The following is a 21,133-nucleotide window of genomic DNA, read 5'->3' on the forward strand; positions in this document are numbered from 1 at the left end:
TAGCATTCCAGCCCATTTAACATAGCCTGGCCCCATGCCATACCCACGCAGGGCCGCCAGCAACCACGGCCATTTAACAGAATCAAACGCTTTGACTGCGTCCAATGCCACAATCGCCATTTCACTGTCCTGACTGCACCCCCATTCAACCACTCGGTGGAGTCGTCTATGGTTGTGAGTGATGTTCCTACTCGGGACATAGCCCGTCTGGTCTGGGTGAATCAGTTTACCGATCACTCTCCGCATTCTGTTGGCCAAAACAGCTGTCAGGATCTTACTGTCCTGATTCAACATTGACAGGGGCCTGTAGGAGCCACAGCTATGTCCCGGTTTATTAGGTTTGGGGAGCGGTATAATAATCGCCTCCCTAAGCGACTCCGGCAACCGTCCTACTTCAAACGCCTCGTTGAGCATTTCTAGCATGGGTGGGAGCACCTCCTCCTCATACATTTTATAGAATTCGCTAGGGAACCCATCCGCCCCCGGAGCCTTGCTGGTGGGCAACTGCCGCACCGTCTCTTTCAGTTCCTCAAGCATGATCGGTGCATCGAGCTCCTCCCTCTCCTCGTCACTCACCTTGGGCAGGCCTATGTCCTCCAGTACCTCATCAATCTCCTCTTGGCTGCTCCCCCCATCATCCTCATATAAAGCAGTATAATATTCCGCAAATGCCCTGTTTACTCCTTCTTGAGTGTCCACCGTCTCGCCCTCCTCACCGGTTACAGTTCGAATCGGGGACCTGGGGGCTTCACTCTTATATAGCCATGCTAGGAGCCGGCCCGTTTTATCTCCTCCCGCGTGTTGCCTTTCTATGTATTTTTTGTAGTTTAAGTTACTGAGCCTGTCCCAGTGATCCGCGCACTTCCGCTGTAATCTGAATGTCTCCTCCGTATCTGCCCCACCTCCCTCCAGCTCTTTCTCCAGTTCAATCTCAGCCGCCTGTAGTTCAGCCAGAACCCCACCCAGCAACCCCTTTGACTTCGCAATGGCAACCCCCCGCATCACCACCTTAAAGGCCTCCCATAGAGTGCCCGCCGACTGCACACTGCCAGTATTTATTTCGAAGTAAGCAATGATCTCATCTCTTAGATCCTCCCTGAAAACGGGGTCTTTGAGCGCCTCTGCCCGGAGGCGCCACGTCGGTATTCGCGCCCTGGGGGGGCAATACTGCCACCCCAGGACCAGGGGCGAGTGATCCGAGAGAACCCTCGCTTTGTATTCTATATGAGTACTCTCAGCAACCACGTCCGGGGTGGCAAAGATATAATCAAGCCTCGTGTGTAGCTTATGCGGGGCCGAGTAGTGCGAGTACTGCCTCCCCTCAGGGTGTTTCACTCTCCACACATCTGCCAAGCCAAAGTCTGCTAGCAACCTCTGCAAAACCCTGGCTGCTGGGCTGGGCCTGGCCGCCCCCCCATCCGACCTGTCTACTCCTGGATTCAAGACACAATTAAAGTCCCCTCCCCAAATCACCCCAGCCCCCACACCCACACTCAGCTTGGTACACAGTGTCCTAAAGTATGCCGCCGTGTTTTGGTTAGGAGCGTAGGTATTTACTATGCATACTTCTTTGTTCTCTAACAGCCCCCTAATTATCGCCAACCTCCCATCTGCATCCACAATTTCTTCAGTTAACTTAAATGGGACATGCGGCGCCACCCAGATAAGCACTCCCCTTGCATAGCCAGAGTACGACGAACCCACCGCTATCCCTTTCCATTTCCTCCCCACCATCTCCATCCTCTCCCTCGTCAGATGTGTCTCCTGCAACAAGGCGATGTCTATCTTCTGTCGCCTCAAGTACAACATAACCTTATTACGTTTCAGGTAACTGTTGAGCCCTCTAACATTCCATGTTAATATCTTAAGGTCCCCCATGGTCTATCGATGGTTCCCCTTCCCCTCCCCACGCAGCCCTCCCCCCCACACCAAACAGACTCTCAATAATAGAACTTCCACAAAGGCTCATATATAAACTTAAACACCCCAACACCCCAACCCAACTAACTGCCCAGCTCCATCCCTGGATCTCAGGCATACCCGCGTTTGGCTCTCTCTTGGCGACCCCAATCGAGAACCCGGCAGGGTGTCACCGCACTAACAGTGACCTAACTAAACTCTAAATGAGGGTATAAAGATCGGCCCCGGGAGGCTCCTACCTCACGCAGCAATCTCCGTGCACACAGCTCATGTTTCTCACCATTCAGGGCGTTCCAGCCGTCCAGCTGCATCAATGACTATAATCAAGTCCCACATTCCTCAATCCCACCAGTTCACCACTTTACTTGTCTCGTCCAGCTCCATCTTCCTTCTGAACATCTGGCTCTTGGGGGCAGCTCTGCATGTCTAGCCACCCCATGGCGTCTTCTGGAGTTTCAAAGAACAGCGTCTTGTTTTTGTAAAAAACCTTTAGCTTGGCCGGATAGAGCAGCATGTATTTGTGGCCAGCTTCCCGCAATCTCCTCTTGACCGATCCAAAGTTCATGCGGCTTCGCTGTACCTGCAGGGTATAGTCCGGGTAGGCAGTTATATTTGCTGCGCCACGTTGTATAGTTCCTCCCTTACGGAAGTGTTCAAGGATTCGCTCGCGATCCCGATAATTGAGAATCTTGGCAATCATTGGCCTGGGCGGGTTACCTGGCGGTGGCTTCCTTGTCAAGGCCCTGTGCGCCCTTTCCACAGCAAATCCCTGAGAGAGGTTCCCCCCGGTGATTTCCTGCAGCAGCATGTTTTCCACGTACTCCGTCGGGTTGTGGCCCTCAGCCCCTTCCGGCAGTCCGACGATTCGAATGTTATTCCTTCGAGCGCGCCCTTCTGCCTCCTCTGCCCTACTCTCCAGATTGCCCACTCGTTGCACCAGGGCATGTAGCTCCCGTTTGTGTGCAGCACAGTCCGCAGCAGTTGGGCTCATCTCCTTCTCCAGGGTCTCCGTGCGCTCTGCCAAAGTCCTAACATCCTGCCTGAGGAGGTTCACATCTTCCTGTACCGCCCCCACTTGAAGCTCCATCGCCGTTTTCAATTCCGTCACAGCCAATTGAAGCTTGGACTCCCAGGCCGCCTTCAAATCCGCGATTGCCTCCAGGACTTCCTGGTTAGTACTCACAGTGGCCATTCCCCCTGCTGAGGTCTTATCCTTGCTCCTGGCTCCCTCGGGGCCAGTTGGCGTTCTGGTATATTCGTCCAGCGTAGGCTGCTTGGCCTTCGCTCTCAGGGGCTTGCTGGACATTCCTTCGGTTAGGAAAAGCTTGTCGTCCACACTTGTAACTCCAGGGGCGGTCTGCCTGATGCGACCCGAGCGGACTGTGCACCACACCCCAGACAGCGCTGTTTCCCAATGATATGCCCAAGCGTGTCCCCGCTCACCATGGCCTGTTATCTTCTGTGGAGCTTGGCTCTTAACTGACCACACCGCAGTCCACTTCTGTGCTCTTCTCGGGCCGTGGCTTCCGCTGCCTTCTTTCAACCCTCCTGGGGCGAGTGTCTTCCAGCGCCAACAGTACAAGTTACCTCTCTTGATGGGTGCTATTATTATGAGTTATTGCCCTGCTGCCACCTCACATGACTTTCATTGACTCATCCCCTAGTGCGGCTTCAGGCTCGCCACATTTCTCTGTGTAGTATTTGTGCCCCCACGAGCCAGCAGTATCTTTGTTTTCCACCTGTAATCCTCTGTTATGGCCTGCTTGCCTGTGTTGTAAATTTATTTTGTTTCCTTAGCAGGCGCGAGTACCACCTTCCAATCCGATGTCAGTTTCACACTCTGTTCTCTTGCCGGCTCGCTCCTCGCAGCTCCATGCTGGCCACAATGTTGCAACTAACACAATCTGCATTGCTTTTGCTCTGATGACTTCGCTGCTACTGCTACTGTTTCTGCATCCCAGCAGCTGATCTTGTGGCTCCTTCAGGCTTCAGACTACAGGCGGCTGCGCTCACAATGTCCCACAGCTGATCCAGTGTTAACATTGGGCTGCATACGCTGATTTCTAATGATAATGTATTTGCCGTCTATGTGTCCACTGCTCCCATTGATGCCCCCAGTCTTCCGAATACGCATCCGCTACTCCCAATTACCAACTCGTTCTGTCCCACGTCGCTGCTGGCTTCCACTAGTCCGGCTGCCTTTCACACTGCTGTCGTCTCTTTGTGCATTTACTTTCCAGTTTTCCGATTGTTCGTATTAGCGACTGGTTTCACTGCCTTAGCCTTCTGCAACCTCCTCTCCCGGCAGTACGGCTGATTACACATCAGACCCTTTGTTCAGTGGGCGCCATCTTGTTTTCACCCACCGCCCAGACACGGCAAGCTTTTTTCTTCCACCGTACTTCCTTCTGGCTGTTAATTATCCCGAACTTCAGCCTGCTGCACACCTCATTTCTTCATGCTACAGTGGCTGTTTTTTTAGCACTTCACAGCTGACTTTAAATGCCTTTCATCCTCAGGATCATGTGCGGATCTGCAGGAGCTCCCAGGAATCACGTCCTACACCGCAGCCATTAAGCCACGCCCCCTATATATGGAATATTTTAGAGTTGGAATTTTATGGATCTGGAGTGACCCCCTCTGGGGTTCCAGAGGACTCCTCCAGTTGCTGCAGAGTGTGCTAGGAGGGCTACACTTTAGTTGATTAATATGGACCCACTTGTCTTCCCCTTCTGCCAAACTGCCTTTGGGGATTCAGATTTTGTAGGCGACTGGTGAGATTGTGTCTACAATTTCAAAACGACCCCCCCAGGTAGGCAAACACTTTCGCTGTTTGGCCTGGTTCCTTTGGAAATTGTATAAGTAGACCCGGTCTCCTACATTGTATACTTTTCTGGTAGTCTTCAAGTCATAGTGGGTCTTCATGCTGTCGGCTGATCTTTCTAGATTTCGCTGAGCATAGGCAAAAGCATGTTGAAGGTGTTTTCTTAGATTTTCAACATACTCATGAGTTGTAGAGGCATTGATCAATTTCTGCTCTTGGGTCCTGTAGAGAAGATGCCGGGGAAGCACCATCCTGCGTCCAGTCATCAGCTCAAACAGTGACATTTTTGTTGCAGAAGAAGGGGTAGATCTGATGGCCATTAGGACAAGAGGTAATCGAATATCCCAACTTGGTCCAGAATCTGCCACAAACTTTTTTAATATGCTCACAATGGTTTTGTTGCATCTCTCCACTGCACTGCTAGAGGCTTGCCGGTAAGCAATATGTAGCTTCCTTTTAACCCCAACTATCTCCCACATCTTTGTCATTACTTCACTGGTGAAATGGCTACCTCTGTCTGACTTGTTCCTTTGGGGTAGGACAAAATGCAAAAAGATGTGGTTGATCATCAGGGCAGCTGCTGTTTCTGCCTTGCAGTTTGGGGCCGTGAGACATTCCACCCATTTAGTAAACAAGAATGTGACGGTCAACATGTACTTGTTTCCCCTAGAGGAGCGAATCACGGGCCCGATAAAGTCGACTTGCAAATCTGACCATGGCAGTGTCATCCCCCTCTTTTGGAGAGGCACATGGTGTGTGAGGGATGTTAGCTGCTATTGTGCACACACAAGACACCCCTTCAAGTATTGGTCGAGGTCCTGCACCATGTGTGGCCAGTATGCAACCTCTCTTAAGATTTCAAGTGTTGTATGAAACCCCCTATGACCGGCTGTGGCCACATCATGGGCGTGACTTAACATCAGGCTTTGGAATGAGGTAGGAACCACCCACTGATCATGGCCAGCTTGGATTTCCTCACCAACAAACCGTCTTGGATTCGGAACATTTTTGGACATTTCATAAACACTCTGAGGTCCTCTTTCGCTATGTAATCGTTATCCGTCAGGAGAAAGTTCTCAGAGTCCTCAATGTGTTGATAAAACTTACCAATTATTGGATCCCCTTTTTGAGCTGTAATCAAATCAGCATCTGGGGTCTCCTTACTCCATTGTGCAGTTGAGAGTTCTTTGTGAGCATTCGTCTGGGACTTAATGATAGCAGTGACCTGGATTTCCCCCAACAGGGACTCAATCTCAATTAGATCCCCTTGGATGGCTCTGGTTTTGGCCAGCTGATCAGCTAAGTCATTTCCAGTTTTGTATGGTCGCTCTACTTTGGAATGACCCTGGATCTTTTTCCAGTAGATGGTCATCCCATTTGAGGTGACCAGATCATCAATATTTTGAATTAATTTCCCATGTTTTAATGGTTTGTTGTTAGCACATAGCATGCCTCTGGTTTTCCAATTAACCAGGTGCTCCACGAACCCGTTCCGTACATAATCCGAATCAGTGATTATGACCAGTTCGTGGAGTTGATGTTGGACAGCAGTGAGGATGGCTTGATGCACAGCCATCAACTCTGCCACTTGACTACTTCGGGGACCAATCTTGTACCCAGCGGAGGGTTCTGGGGTCTCATTCACCCATGCATTCCCTACGCCGGCCACAAGTTATTTTTCCCCGTTGTTTTCAACATGCTAAGAGCATCCATCCACATAGACAGTGGGCATTCCCTCACAATTGTCTTCTTCAAAGACTTTGTGTGGGGAATTGAGGTATGCCTCCATGTTGTCCTTGATTTTTAGACTCTCGCCCTCAAGACAGTTTTCTCTGGCACAATCATGCAAGTCAGCCAGACCTTGTGCGAGGGGACTCTTTTTGTTTTGTGCATATCTGACCTCCACAGGAAAGCCTTGCATTGACAGAATCCAGGAAGTAATTCAGGAATTACTCACATTGTCGGCCCGGATTCTGTCACTTTGGAGATATTGCAGAGGCTGGTGTTGAGTCTCCACTATGATGTGTTCCCCCTGGATAAACGGGCGGTAATTCTTCAATGCCCACACCGTTGCCAGGAGTGCCTTCTCACAATCGTTGAATTTTTCCTCCACCGAGGATAAAGTCTTACTCGCATAGGAGATTACTTTTTTGACTTTGTCATGCTTTTGGTATAATACTGCAGTCAAGCATGTATTAGAGAACCCTGTCTCCAAGAAGAACTACTTGTTTCTGACAGGGTAAGCTAGGCAAGGCGCTTGTGAGAGGCTTCTTTTGAGTTCTCTTACTGCCTCGGCTCGTTCTGGACCCCATTCCCACTTGACCCACCCTTCAAAACATGAATCAGGGGTCTTGTGATCTCAGCGTAGACCTCAATTAACTTTCTACTGTAATTTGTCAGTCCCAGGAGGCTCCTTAGTTCCCGCAGAGTTGTGGGGTCTTTCAATTTCTGGAGTGCTTCCACTTTCTTTTCCTGGGGACAGAGACCCTGAGGAGTAATCTCATGCCCCAAGAAATTGGCACGGGTTCTACACCACTGTGCATTTTGAAAGGAAAGTTTTGCTCCGGCGGCCCCTTAACTGTGTCAGAACATAACGGATCTCTGCTATGTGTTGCTCCACAATTAAGCTTTTGATGAGTACATCATCTACATAAGCCAGGTTACCACTTTCACCCAGGTCGGGCATGGCCTTGTGTAGGAAAATGTTGAATTCATCGCTGGAGTTGATGTATCCAAAGAGAGTCCGGGTCCATGTGTACTGCTGCCCCCCAAAGGTAAAGGCCAGCTTGTATTGGTCCTCCCTACTGACAGGTACAGTCCAGTATCCATTGGTCAGGTCTATTGCAGTGAATACCTGTGACCCCTGGATCTGGGCCAGCCCTTGGTCAATGTAGGGAAGAGGCCATTGGGAAGTATGGACCCGTTTGTTGATCTCCCTAAGGTCGGCGCAGAGTCTCCACTGGCTGTTTGGCTTCAATATCCCCAGCACCGGATTATTGAAGGTGCTGTGGACTGGACAGGTTCTTAATTATTTCAGTAAGATACTCCATTGATGCGAGAGGCAAGCGATATTGCTTCACAAACACTGGAGTCATGCCAGGGTCCATAGGAATTTTTGTTGTGTGGATGTCGGTGTGACCACAGTCATATGAGTCCACCGCAAAGAGATCTTGAAAATCCAAGAAAACTTGTTTCAACTTTTGCTTCTGCTCCAGAGTCTCACAGGCATCAGCTAGGTTGACTCTCTCTTCAACCATCTGCCTGAAGCCTGGAAAGACCTCTGGTTTTGCTATCTTAGCAGCCTCCTCCAGCAGGGTGGAGAAGTCCCTGGTCAGAGTGCTGATTTGGACTGGTGTCTACAGGTGGGGAAGGCAGTCGTCTCAGACCTGGAAAATCACCTCATCCCTCCTGTCACATCTTCCTTACCATAAGGGCAGGAAGTGTACACCAGGAAGTTCCCCCCATGCCTGGTAAAGATCCTGTCTGGTGTTGGATTGTCATCACTATCACTGTCAAAACAGTCCTTGGGGATTGGTCCTGACAGTTCATTGCCTAAATCGATGGAAAAATGTCGGTCATCAACCGCCATTCCAATAATGGTGCCTGCGGCTAGAGTGATACTCTTTAAGTCACTGTTATCCACCTCTATTGGAATGGTGTCATGCTCTATATTGTCTAGTGGTGTTGGGTTTACCCCCAACCCTTGCTGTAGGAGAGAAGCATTTAGATGAATATAAGCATCAGGGTTGTTCAATTTCTGTCCTCTTTTAACTTTCACTTCCAGGGAGAATACTCTTTAAGTCACTGTTATCCACCTCTATTGGAATGGTGTCATGCTCTATATTGTCTAGTGGTGTTGGGTTTACCCCCAACCCTTGCTGTAGGAGAGAAGCATTTAGATGAATATAAGCATCAGGGTTGTTCAATTTCTGTCCTCTTTTAACTTTCACTTCCAGGGAGAATTGTCGGGTCCTCTCTGGGATGGTGACTTCCTCTTCAATCTGAATTTCAACTGCATAAGGCAGCAGTTGAGCTGACCTAAATGCTTTCTCTGGATCATCAAAGCCCATGGGATTATCCGCTAATCGGGACCAAGCTTTGAAGTTTATTAGGTCCAAACTAATGGCAAAGCGATTGAGAATGTCACTGCTTAAGTAAAAGGTGGCAGTGACATCTCGCACGACCCAACAATTATTAACTATGCTCTTGTTGCCTATGGAGATTTTGAGCATACACCTGCTTGGCAGGAGATGTTTGGAATTGGGTGTTTCCAGATCCATTTCCCATTTGTCTATCAGTTTGAATGTGGGAATGGCTGGATCTTTTGGGAGTTGGCAGAACATGGCTTTGCTGATGAAGCTCTTACCGTTGTTCACACACACTCGGGCGAGAACAGAGTCCTTCCCTTCATTTAACTGAACAGGGATGAACAACTGCTCTCCAATTTGCTGAATATTAGCCAGGCTCTGAGCTGATTTCACATCTCTCTGGGCTATAGGAGTGTGAATGTCTGATTGTGGATTGGTAAAGAATTTCAGAGTGTTTCCTTCCAGTGTGGAATGCCACCTTAGACTAGAAGAAAGGTTGATTTTCAGAAATAGAGAGGACCCCCCATCACCAGTCTGTTGTCGTACTGCTATTACTGTCACGTCTGGAATTTGGTTGTTCTGGAAGTGAAATTGTACTAGGTCAGATTTTTGTTCAACCATGTGGCAGGTGCCGTTTAAACTAACATGGTTGACACTCTGTTTTAATTTTATTGGTCGGCTAGTCTGGGTCCAGAGGACCTTGTTTACACAATCTATTAGGGGTGACAACCTTCTCAGGAGGTCATTCCCTAATAAACAAGGGGTGCCTTCTGGAGTCACAACTATGAACGGGTGCTTCACCTTGTGTCGCCCAATTTTAATGTCCAAATCCGCAGTCCCCTCAACGGGAATTTCCTTCCAGTCAAATTTCTAAGTTGTCCAGGAAGATGGGTGAGAGGAATTTGGTATTTCTCCCCCCTTCCTGAATTCAGTTCATCAAAGGCCTTTTTGGACAGAAGGGTAGCTTGGGATCCAGTGTCCACCAGTGCCAAAATTGTACCTTGCCCCTGTACTTGAACGAGGGCATAGTATCTTCCCTCCTTCTCCGCAAGGGGGCACAGATAATGCACATTTATGGACAACTGGTGGGCTAGTTTTTTAGATTTGGACATTGAGAGAGACAAGATTTGGCCCGACTTCTGTGGGGAGTCTAGGGAATCTGCAAAGAAAAGGTGGCAACTGGAGATGGGAGAAGTTTTGAGTTCCCCTGGTTCTGGGCCGCCCCCCCCCCCTTTTTGGAGGCAGTCACCAGGATGGGTTTGAACCAGGGGATTTTCATGTTGTTGGTTCTGGGGTTGGATGATGGGCGGCGCTAGCTCTGTCCCCACATCTACCCAGTCTGGATTTGAATCCTTTGGGACCCATTTCTCTTTGGGAGGAGTTCCCCCATCTCTGAAAGAGAAGATCCTTTTCCCAGGATCCTCGGAGGATCCCTCTCCTTCAAATTGGAAGATCTGTACCTCCTCCTCAAAATGGGTCTGTTTGGGTCCTTTGTTTCGCCTACACCCTCTCTGCTCCTTGGGTGGCAAACGTTCAGGGGCAGGAGATTTTATTTCCGGTTGCTGGCTTTCCAGGGGCTTTCTACAAGTGGGGAGGGAAGCTTCCTCCAAGGCTTTACACCCCCCTTCCCCTTGTGCCTCCTCCCTGTGAACCGGTGGGTTGTCGGGGTGCTGCCCCGTCATTGTTCTGTAGCACCAGGTCCAGAGTTTGGGCATTCTGCACCGGCATGCCCATCTGAGGGTTTTGTTGAGCCCTCAGCATGCGACCCAGATCCTGTGCCATGTTTTGGACCTGGCGCTCGAGCTGTGAAACCCGCTCAGGCTGATACAGTGTTCTCATTTCTCCCCTGGGCTGATCCCGGGAAGGGTAGCTATCCCTTCTATGGTAATACCCCGGGTTTGGAAGATTTGGGTACCCCGCCACCCTTGTCCTCCCCTCTCCTGGATTAGGCTGTCTGGGCTCAGGAAAGTGGAGAAAGAAGGATGGATTGTTCTGGGGTTGGAAGTTCTGTGGGTACCTGGGGAAAAAGTTCTGCCCAGGATTTGGGGAATTTCTGCCTTCCTGGGGGAAGTGAGGAGGGAAGTTCCCTGGGTTAGGGGCTGCTTGGTTGGATCCGCCCCTTGGGCTGGAGGAGTCCACACATAACCCAGGATGGGGTCTGTTCCCCTTGTAGCGGGGACTTACATAGTCAGGGGAGTCAGGGATTCCATTTGTGGGACTACCTCCTTGGCTCCCTGTCTCTGATGGCCCGAGGGCCTTCTGGGCTTGGAATTATTCTGCTGTACAGGATGGTTTTTAGGCCCCCCCATCTCCAAATCCAAAATGGTGGCAACCTTTACCTCTGCCACCTTAGCAGCAGCAGTCATGTTGGTTGGTTTGGGGCTTTTCTGAGCATTCTTGTTTTCTATGGGCTTTTGCACTTCATAGATCCGGGTGGCTTGTTCAATGACCCAGTCTAGTGATCTTTTCTCATGAAAATCTCTCACTAGCTGGGTCATGATGTATTTTGGTAGAGCATGGAAAAAAGTATTAACAAATTCTTTGCTGTCCGTGCGCACCCTTCTGGTAGTCTGCGCAAAGGCACGCTTTAACTCCTGCACAAATTCTTGTGGGGCCTGATCCTTCCAACATTGCAAGTTGTAGGCTGCCTTGCGAGCCTCTTGGGGATTTCTGTGAACAGAAAAATGCTTCAAGATGGCCGCCCTATAGGTGGACCATCTAGAATGATTTTGGTCCTCCAACCACGCAAGAAACTGGAGTATTCTGGTGAGAATGTCCATCTCACATACTGAATGCAGCTACTGCTATCTTTCAAATGGAAAGTTTCAATCATCTGCTCAAAGAGCTCTAAGTGCTCCCAAACAGAATACTTAGCGTTCTTATGATAAGGTGTGATGACGCTCCTTATTGCCTTGATCTGTTTAAAGGGTCCTTAAGCAAGGCCCTTTTTGCCTTATTGACCTTCTTGGTTCGGGTAACCCTGGTCCAATCATCCTCTGACTCAGAGGCACTGCTCCCAGAGGTGCCCGTCTGGTCTTCTATGAGCCCAATACTTCTGACTGGATAGTAATCTGCCATCCCCGTGGCCCTGGGCTCATGTGTGCCAGTGGACATGGGGGTGGCAGAGTCCAGGGACTGGGAGAGATGAAGGCCTCTGGTACTAGGGTTCCTGAGGTTATGCTCAGGTGTTTCCCTTTCCCAGCAAACCTCATCTCTATCAGCCCCTGCTCCCTGTTGCCATGCAAGAACCTGAGCTTTCTGTTCCTCAATCAAGACCTTACTAGTCTCTATGAGTCTCTCTTGCATGGCTACCTGTCTGTGGAGCCTATCATTGTTCTCACAGAGAGCCTCATTTTCTCTCTGTGCTTCCTGGCTTGTCTTTGAGTACTGGGCCAGTCTTTGCTGCAGGAGGATTACCTCCTGAGTCCTGTCCCTACTGGCCTGCTCCTTCCTTGCCAGAGCATCGTCCACTCTCCTGGTGTGCTCTAACAATCTATCATGCTTTTTTTGGAGGTCACCCAGTCCCTGGAGGGCCAGGTGATTTTCTTCCAGTTTCCATTTTAAGTGACAGACTTCCTGGCCTAAGGTGTCCCTTTCCTGAGCAAGAGCCTCACTCTGTGCCACCAGGTTGTCCCTCTGTCTTTGAAGGGCACCAGCTTTCTGGCCTCTTCATCAAAGACCTGTCCAGGTCTTTTAGAATTAATTTGTTGCTCTCTGCCTTCTCTTTATCTAATTGGCTTTGCAAGGTGACGACCTGCTCTGCGCATGCCCTTTTGAAGTTTATCTGTTGCTCCAGCTTTTTCTGGCTCTGTAGTAGGGAGTCCAAACTTTCTTGGTACTCCTTCTGCAAGGCCAGAATTCTGGTATCCTGGTCTGCTTTTCCTGTTGCAGGATCCCCATGTCCTCTTTGATTTTAACTATATACTGCCTGCTTTCATTTTCTGACTCCTGGCTCCTCTGCAGCCTGTGCTGGGAAGAGTCCAGATCAGATTGGGCCTTTTCTAATGCCATCAGATGCCTACTTGCCAGATCTTGGTCTTCAGCATATTTATCCGGTATGGCTCCCATAGATGAATATAGATATGCTGCTATCTTGGCAATCTTATTTTGCTCATCCTTGGCCTTAGGGGCCATATATAGTTCACTCAGGGCCACATGTAAGGGACCCTGATCTCTCCAGATATCTAATCCTGTTGCAGTGATCTGTTGTGTGATTGCCTGCAACCACACATTCTGATCCTGCTCAGTCCACTCACCTCTCACAAATAACATATGTAAAAGGTGTTCTCTAGCTATCTTAATGTCTACCAATGTCGCCATTTTGGAAATATTAATTTCCTTCCTGATTTACAGAAGGTTTTATTCATTTTTTTGTGTGCAAAACAGACGTTTCCTTAGAGCGTTCCCTTTTGAGGGGTGCTTTTACAGTGTAACACAGCGTGGTAGCCCAACAGGATTTATGTCTCATGGCAGTTAGCACACTGTATTATGATGCACAAGTGGTATATCTAATCCAGAAATCCCACGCACGAGCCCCCAATCTATAAGTGATTTCAATCTAGCACTCCAACTAAGTCAATGCCTAGTATGGGATACCCAATGGAAACCCTTATTTATATATTTTTATCTCAAAAGTTCTTTTAATTCTGGATGATGTACCCTTATATAACGCCCCTCTCTTTGAATTCCCCCGGTCTCACTGAACCAAGAAATAGGTTTGTTTTGCAAATTAAAAGATTTATTTGAAGAATTGAACAATATATATATCAGACTTTTATAAATATGGAAAATATCTGAATATCACACTTATGAATATGAACAATGATCAGCAATGGGTAATATTACAATATCAACAATCTCTTTAATCAATTTGGAGTAGTAATAGGAAGAATAATGTAGCAGAGAATAACTTTGTATGTGTTCAAGAAATGCAATGATAGGAAAGAATGCAACACAGAAAGAAACTTGATATGAATTCAACCAAAGACAATATAATCACTCTTTCCCCCTGTTGTTGCTCACTCCCCCCAATATTCAATATGAAGAGATGAATGAGGGCACACAGGTATCAGGAATAACAATCAACAATTGCAGTTTCAATCCCACTTCCCCCAGCAAGCTTAGAGAGAACAGGTATGATTTTGAAACAGGTCAATTGCTTTTAAATGTGGTTGAATGAAATGGGAAAAATGCTAAAAATGATTTTAATTCCCTAAATTGAATTCAGAACAAGTGAGGGTTGCTTTGGATAAGTTCAGGGAAACACTAGCAATGATTGTTGAATGGTTAGCGGATGGAAAACGAAATTCAGAAGTTAAAAACAAGAAATAGCTGTTTTTACAGGTGGTGAAATTGAGCCAAATGCAAATTCGCAGCAACTTTTCCGCGTGCAGGAAACGTGATTACGGAAAACTATAAGGAATTTGAATGTTAGCTTCAAAAGGACATTTAAATTTTGTTTCTAGGACATCTGGTTCAAAAGTTACAGAGGTTTTAGTGAAGATCGATTTTTCTCAAAAAGGGTCAAGATTTCAAATGAAATTGTGCTTTGAATTGCAAACAGGTTGGCTTACATTAACAATTCTCACAGGATTAGATGGATGAGAAAGGATTCGGAATGGACAAAAGAGATTCTACAATGCAGTCTGGATATGTTGGAATGGGTGGGATGGATTACTTTAAACTAAGAGATGACTATGGACAGTTCTACGCTAAATACTCACAACTCTGGTTTAAATGGAATGGACCCGTCAAAGATCTGGTCAAAGGTTTGGCTTGGACTCCGCTCCCCACTGGACAGGATCAGGGCACCTGGACTCTGCTCTCAGCAAGGCACTCTGGTCTGCGCAGCCTCTTGGACTGGATCTGACGGGTTCTGGGTTACAGCTCTGCTGGACTGGTTGGGATCTTGGGTTCTAGCAAGGGTTCTTGGCCAGAAGCAACACAGCTCAGCCAGGCTGTTGAATGGTTTAGTTAGGCCCCGTGGAAGTTTGGGGTTAGAATCAGGTTGCAAAAGATTCTAAAGGCCTGCTGAAAAGGGTTCTGCTTTTTGGATTAGGCCTCTGCTTCAGGGTTCTAGAGTCTGGTTCTAGAGTCTGAATCTGGAGTCTGGTTCTGGAGTCTGGATCTTCCTGCAGGGTGCTTCGCCAGTGGATCAGTTGATGAGTGAAAGAGTGTGTCTGTGGGTCCTCAACAGTCCCTATTTATCCATTTTCCAAAGTGGGTGGGGAGGCTGATTGTCTATGTCCAGCCCTCTAAGGATCTGATAGGTCAGAGACCACCCTGTCCCCTGATTTGAAAAAGGAGCAGTGTGTCATGAGGTGTCATCATGTGTCAGAGTGATGCTGCTATTTACAATCTAGGGAAGAACTTCCCCTTTGCTTTTACCCAGAAAATCTATTTTTCCCAAAAAACATATTTTCAATATGCACAACTTGTTAATAATACATATACACATCACAGATTGCCTAAAGTATGTTTTGTCCAAATCGTATCTTCCTACGCGTTTGGTTCATTAATGACAATTTTTCACACTTTTGGTTGGTTACACATTTTCGGATCTGTACAATTCTTTATACATACATGCACATTCCCTCTGGGCATATTCCTGTAATTTTTCATGTTCCTAGCATAATCATAATAGCTACAATATTACAAATTTCGTGGTTCTGTCTCTGAATGTCGCACAGATTCCAGATTAGTTTTAAACTGCGAGTGAATTTGTCATTTTAATAATCTCTAAGTTTGATATTTTTGTCAGTGCAGTACAATATTTTATAAGTCTTTTCCTTAAACATATATTTAGTCCAATTTCAAATCCACATTTTCAGTCTGGCCCGCCTCCAAAGCTTGGCTGAGTCAGAGAGTCACATGGCTTGTCTTCCTGCCAGGGCAGTTGTTGTCAGTCACACCTGAATTAGCATTTCCATTCAGTTCAAGGACTCCATTGTCTCTTTCCCAGAACAACAGAGGAAGTCTCCTCCCCTTCTCATTAGCGTCCCAATGCGATATCCTCTCCTTTTGGTGGGAAGGAACAGGGTGGGGTGTTCTCAGGGGAAGAAAGCCTCTTTGAAGTTTTAGCTGATTCAGTTTACCTTGTAGCACATTTTAACATTGTCCCTTGTGCAAAATTACAGTTACAAATTTAAAATAAGCAAACATATCTTTAATTCCAGTCTTTTTCAACATGAAAATCAATGTGTGGTACCCTATATCGCATTTGATGGAAGTCCCTTCCTTGGCATATTTAGCTTTTGAGACACAGTTTCTCCTGTCAGATTTGGAAATCGCCAGCGTCTGACAGAGGCGAGTAACGGTATTGCACCCCTTTTTGACAGATTTCTTTCCAGCAACCATCTTCCAAAGTGGACTTTGTTCAGATAATATATACTTCTTCTGACATTATATTTATGTGGATTCTTGAAGTAGAATGATGTTCAACACCCAACAGGTGGTTGGATCTTTTGGGTGGTTTGTGAGCCATGATTTTTGCACATTTGACAACCAAGAAAAAACAGATTTTCACACAGCTCTGTGTTTCTTTTGGCAATCATCTTGCACTGTGGGCAGCCAAGTGATGGGTTTTGGCAGTGGTCTCCTGTGTTACTACTGACCTAGGCAAAAGTGGATGGTGGCCTATTTTTCAGATGTTTACTGCGCATTTCTGGGTGATTTTTAGCGAGCAAAATGCTCTCCGGCGGCCATTTTGATGTTCCTGATGCAAGCAGTGCACAGGAATGTTGCAGGGCCTGGACTAGTGGGTTGAAACATCCCACAATGCGCTCCACACCCCTACTGGCGCACCCTGTGCCAGCGGGATTAAGGTGTGTGAGTTTCCACGACACCATGCAGCATTCACACCAGCATGTTGCGGGCCCAGTTGGCCTGCCCCATGTTGCCTGGAAGACAAGCCACAGGGAAGAACATGTGCTCCACACTGACATGTTCTTAGCCTGCCAATCACAGTGCACCACAGTGTAGCCTTGATGGCTGAACAGCATTGCCCCATGGAGCCATGAAAGTGCCATAGACTAACTGGCCATGTGTCAAACACTCATCGCTACAAGCAACCCCATGATGCTGGGCCCACATGCAATACGCCCTGACCAACCTTGCCCATTTGCCCATATGTTTGGGGTTCCACTCTGTACCATATCAAATGTTTCTTGCAAGCCAATACATGTGGGGGAACTATACCTGATGACATTTCCTACGTCCCCTACAGGCACGCATGCATTGCCAGAGCCATTAGAGGAGGAGGAGGTTGCAGACCTATCTGGGAGTGGTGCATCCAGGCCCTCAAGGTTTGCCACCACCACCACAACCCCGCAAAGGGCCACTCAGGTTAGACCGAGGCAGATGTCCCACTGTGTAACACCGTAACACAGCAGGGCCAATCCAATGCCCACACCACAGCCCACCAGGAGCAGTGCAAGGACCACTGTACCCACACCTACAGCTGAAGGCAGCCACACCAAGTCCACACCCACTAGCATGGCAACTGACGAGTCTCAGAGGGACACCAGCCCTGTGCCAATGCCTGCCAAAGGGCCACAGACACCAGAGAGCCCCCACGCCACCAGCATCCAGACTCACTGGATAGCCCTCCAGCCCACCAGTGTCCACAATACACGGATAGCCCTCCACACTGCCAGCGTCCAGACTCACCGGAGTGCCCTCAACGCCACCAGCGTTCACACTCCCCGGATAGCTCTCCGTGCCACCAGTGTCCACAGGCCCAAGGCTGCCCTGGACGCTACTGGCATGTACAGTGATTTAAGGCTGACTTTGACACTTCATCATATGGCTCTCCTGAATACAGCCCAGACCCAGTGCAGAAGCCCTCTCCCACACAGCACACACCTACATGCTGCATGCTGTTGCAGAGGCTTGAGAACATGGAGCACAGACAGCGGTAGATTGAGGCAAAATGGCCACATGCACTCTGAACACCTGCAGGCCATTAGGGACAGCATTCAAGAGGCCACCCTCAGGATTGTGTGGGCCATCATGTGGAACGGGGCTGAGACAATTGTCAGGACTGCCGCCCTGACACTACACCCAGAGGGTCAGGGAGATGACTGAAGGTGTTTCTGCACTGGCAGAGGCCATCCGGCAGTTACGGATGTGCAATGCCAACAAAAACTTCCTTCCACTTCAGCCGCATCCACAGAGGGGTCACAGCAGGGCGCTTAAGGCATCAGTCAGTGCCTTCTCTGCCCAAAATCACTGGGGGCTGGCAGGGGCGGAAGGACTCTAAGACACTGATTGCCATGAGTTGCCATGCTGTGTAGTTTGTGGGGGAACCGGGAGGGGGGAAAGTGTGCTGGGGAGTTGGTGGGGGGAGATCGAAGGAGGGGGTTTTGTGCTGGGGGGTTGGTGGGAGGAGTTGGGAGGGGGTATTGTGTGCTGGGGAGTTGTTGTGGGGAGGTGGAGGGAGCATAGTGTGCTGGAGAGTTGGTGAAAGAGGTGGGAGGGGGGATAATTTGCTAGCGATTTTCTGGTGGGAGGGGGGGATAGAGTGCTGGAGAGTTGGTGGGGGGAGCCAGGAGGGAGATTGTGTGCTGTGGAGTTGGTGGGGGAGGCAGGATAGTTGGGGCACTTCATTACATTAAAACCGTTCAACTTCATCAATGCGAGGATATTCCTGATTTTGTCGTGTCTATTGATATCGGCCAGTGTCATACAGTTGTGCATGGCTTGTGCGATGTTAAAGTGTCAGAAGAAATTGCGGGCTAATCTCCCATCCCTCACATCATCTCTGGCAATGCATGCATTTGCCTCTGCCACATGCCATACATCATCATCCTATGGGGGTGGCATATCCATGTCAGGGGGTAGCGGGACATTCCTCTTCAGGCAGATATTGTGCAGCATGGCACACACAAGCACAATTTTCCCCACTTTCTGTGGAGTGTACATCAGGGCTCCATCAGTACGGTCGAGGCAGCAGAAACGTGCCTTCAGGAGGCCAAAGGTATGGTCGATGCACACACGGGTCCTGCTGTGAGTGTGGTTGTATGCATTACCCTGCAGTGTTTGTGGATCATGCACAGGGGTAATTAGCCATGGCAGCTGTGAGTATGTATGAGTAACCTACATAGGGTGAGGCACAGGCATTAGTCATGGGGTCAGGTGTGGACATTGGCTTACACAATATCAGGGCAATGGACAACTTGTGCATATAAATGGGCCTTCATTTGATGTCATGTGTCGATTCTATGTCTGTGCATGCTGTGTCACTTGTGAGATGCATTGTATCTGCTTCACATGCACCCTGTTCCCTTGCAGCATGTGTTATGTGAAGTGTATGTCGGGGACACCTGCATCTGACATGGTGGCTGTCATGTGGCAGTGTATTTCCACTGTGCATGCGGCATGCTGGGTTTCCCATGATCCTTCCCTCCACATTGGTACACCGGGTCGCCCTTTGATTTGATTTTATTTGATTAATTTGTAATCTTGCACCTGTCAAAACTAATCGTATTTGGGAGCAGATGTGTTGAATTAATAAAACTCATCTATCTGTGAGGCCCTTATCAATTCAGAAAAAGTTCACTAGTCAGAACTGCTTAAAATAGCAATTAGCAGAAGTGATAAGTCTTCACCGCCTTCCAGAACGAGATAAGAGTTTTATGTTCTCGCATATTTCTTGGTAGGCTGTTCCAAAGTGTTGGACCATAAAATCCAAATCTTCGGTCTCCTTTATTCAGCTGTCTCAATCTTGGCACTTGAAGCAACAACCTATCGCATGAGCGAAGTTGGCGGCCTGGAGTGTAAGTCTTGATTTGTCCACCAGGTAGTTTGATGCTAGCTGGTTCACCCATTTAAACATGAGGCACAGAATCTTACAATGAATGCATTCTTTCACAGCTAGCCAGTGAATTGATTGTCTTAGATTGGAAATAGAAGAAGATTTTGCTACACCAAAAACCATTCCGACTGCCGCATTCTGTGCTACTTTCAGTCTGCGTAGTTGGAAGGCTGGATTTCCTGTCAGCAGAGTGTTTCCGTAGTCCAATCAGGAGTTAATAAGAGTCCCCATGACTGTGGCCCAGTCCTTGCCTGCTAAAAACAGAATGATTTGTCTAAGCATCCGTAATGTATAAAACACAGATTGAACTTTTTCACTAACCTGGGCTGCGCACTGCATCTTATCTTCCCAAACACAACCCATGTTTTTTTTATTTTTGAGGAAAATTACAATTGAGAGTCCAGGAAACAAGGTGACAATGCCTGCTTGTTCTGTTGCAAATGATATATAGAACCAAACAGTGCTACCTTTGTTTCGTTAGTGTTTAACAGCAGCTGGTTAGCACTCATCCACATTTTTATTTGCCAGAGGCAGTGTTCAACTAGATCAAAAGTCTCCTCTGATCTCTCCACTCTCAAGTATATCTGAGTATCATCCGCATAGGAATGAAATTTAACTCGATGTTTCCTCAAGATATCCATGAGAGGTTTTATATATAATTTAAATATAAGAGGAGAAAGTGAAGAGCCCTGTGGAACACCACAGGCTTGCCCGAAGGGAGTCAGAAAGGAATCCCTCGACTTTGACCCTGAACCATTCTAAGGCTTGTGAAGAGACTTTCCCAAACTCTTCTAAGCGACTCAACAGTATATTGTGGTTTACTGTATCATATGCGGCAGACAAGTCCAACATAATCAACAGTGATAAGCCCCCTTGATCTGCCGTCTCCAGAAGGTCGTCCCAGACTGTCAGTAGCGCGGTCTCTGTACCGAATCATGGTTGAAAAGCCTGATTGTAAATTATCTAGTCGTTTCCCTTTCTTCATGTGTTCCTGTAACTTTGCTATGACAATTCTTTCCAGAATGGTAATCCCACTACAGGTCTATAATTCTGTAGATTTGTGGGGTCTAAATTTGATTTCTTCAGCAGTGGGTTGAAAAATGCCTTTTTCAGATGTGCTAGTGCAATCCCTATAGATAGGGATCTATTCACAGAATCTGTGATAAAAGGGGAAATATCCAACACCAGTCGTGTTGCTACCACTGATGGTATCGTGAATAGAGTATCATTTATGGGTTTCAAGTTGGAAAGCCATTGTGGGCTGGCTGCATGTGCATGCATGGCTGTGGTAATGGCAATGTTGTTCTTGTGTGAGGCGATGTGGCCATTTTTCACCATTGCTTTGGTAAGTGCATGTTGCATTGTTGTACCTGTAGTCATGTTGGTGTTTGTAGTTGCTACTGCATGTGTACTCCATCGTGGTGCAGGGCAAGGGAACCAGTTTTCTCCCACATTCCATCCTTGTGGGGTGCTCTGTCCCATATCCCT

Source organism: Ambystoma mexicanum, chromosome 7p, assembly GCF_040938575.1.
Source record: "Ambystoma mexicanum isolate Mex_15411 chromosome 7p, UKY_AmexF1_1, whole genome shotgun sequence".
Lineage (NCBI taxonomy): Eukaryota > Metazoa > Chordata > Amphibia > Caudata > Ambystomatidae > Ambystoma > Ambystoma mexicanum.